This window comes from Glycine soja, chromosome 15 (assembly GCF_004193775.1).
Source record: "Glycine soja cultivar W05 chromosome 15, ASM419377v2, whole genome shotgun sequence".
In the NCBI taxonomy this organism is placed as follows: domain Eukaryota; kingdom Viridiplantae; phylum Streptophyta; class Magnoliopsida; order Fabales; family Fabaceae; genus Glycine; species Glycine soja.
The window spans coordinates 22021881-22023641 of record NC_041016.1 but is presented as its reverse complement, the minus strand read 5'-3'; the positions used below and the strand labels follow the sequence as shown (position 1 = coordinate 22023641).

At 43.6% G+C, this 1761-nt stretch overlaps 1 non-coding gene across 1 annotated transcript; it reads right to left on the bottom strand.

The window, feature by feature from the left end:
* Positions 1-750: 750 nt before the first annotated feature.
* Positions 751-857, bottom strand: LOC114388771. Its single transcript, XR_003661568.1, has one exon. It is a non-coding gene; the product is annotated as a small nucleolar RNA R71 (small nucleolar RNA).
* Positions 858-1761: the final 904 nt, after the last annotated feature.

Here is a 1761-nt window from a genome sequence, read left to right as displayed (position 1 = left end):
ATTTTTTGTGCTATCTTCTCATCATTTTATAGGGTTGCTCACAAAATTTCAAGTCCTTTGGATATCATTTGAGGGTAGCTGTAGTTCAAACCTACACCTTTATTTACATGACAAGGCAACTAGTTGTGTGCATGCTGAATGTAGTGTATGACTAGAGGCAATCCATCTGACTTACAACCCTTTGATCCTGAGATAGATAGGACATTTCATAGATTAGTTAGGCATCATTTTATACCTTTTGATCATTCTGAGCATTCCATAACTGGTGAATCTGTGCATTCTGTTATTGGTGATTTTGAACATCCTAATCTTGAGCATTATAATTTTGAGCATTCTGATTCTGAGCATTCTGATTTTGCACATTCTGAGAACATGGCACAACCTCCACCTCGTGAGAGGACTCTAAGGGAAATGGCTGCACCTGATTTCACCTACGAAAGCTTATGCATCCAATACCCTGATGAGGATGTCCCATATGTTCTTAAAACTGGACTGATTCATTTGCTTCCAAAGTTTCATGGCCTTGCAGGTGAGGACCCGCACAAACATTTGAAAGAATTTCACATTGTCTGCTCCACCATGAAACCCCCAGATGTCCAAGAGGATCACATATTTATGAAGGCTTTTCCTCATTCATTAGAGGGAGTGGCAAAGGACTGGCTGTATTACCTTGCTCCAAGGTCCATCACGAGCTGGGATGACCTTAAGAGAGTATTCTTAGAAAAAATTTTCCCTGCTTCCAGGACCACAGCCATCAGGAAGGATATCTCAGGTATTAGACAACTCAGTGGAGAGAGCCTGTATGAGTACTTGGAGAGATTTAAGAAACTATGTGCCAGTTGCCCCCACCATCAGATTTCAGAACAACTTCTTCTCCAATATTTTTATGAAGGACTCAGTAATATGGAGAGAAGTATGATAGATGCTGCCAGTGGTGGAGCCCTTGGAGACATGACTCCTGCTGAAGCCAGAAATTTAATTGAAAAGATGGCCTCCAACTCCCAACAGTTTAGCGCCAGTAATGATGCCATAGTCATTAGAGGAGTGCATGAGGTAGCTATAAACCCATCTGCATCATCTGAAACTAAGAAGCTTGAAGGCAAACTGGATGCATTGGTTAACTTGGTAACCCAGCTGGCCTTGAATCAGAAATCTGTACCTGTCGCAAGGGTTTGTGGTTTGTGCTCCTCTGCTGACCACCATACAGACCTTTGCCCTTCCATGCAGCAACCTAGAGCAATTGAGCAGCCTGAAGCTTATGCTGCAAATATTTACAATAGACCTCCTCAACCTCAGCAGCAAAATCAACCACAGCAGAACAATTATGACCTCTCCAGCAACAGATATAACCCTGGATGGAGGAATCACCCTAACCTCAGATGGTCCAGCCCTCAGCAACAACAACAGCAGCCTGCTCCTTCCTTCCAAAATGCTGCTGGCCCAAGCAGACCATACATTCCTCCACCAATCCAACAACAGCAACAACCCCAGAAACAACCAACAGTTGAGGCCCCTCCACAACCTTCCCTCGAAGAACTTGTGAGGCAAATGACTATGCAGAACATGCAGTTTCAGCAATAGACTAGAGCCTCCATTCAAAGCTTAACCAATCAGATGGGACAATTGGCTACCCAATTGAATCAACAACAATCCCAGAATTCTGACAAGCTACCTTCTCAAGCTGTCCAAAATCCCAAAAATGTCAGTGCCATTTCATTGAGGTCGGGAAAGCAATGTAAAGGACCTCAACCCGTAGCACCT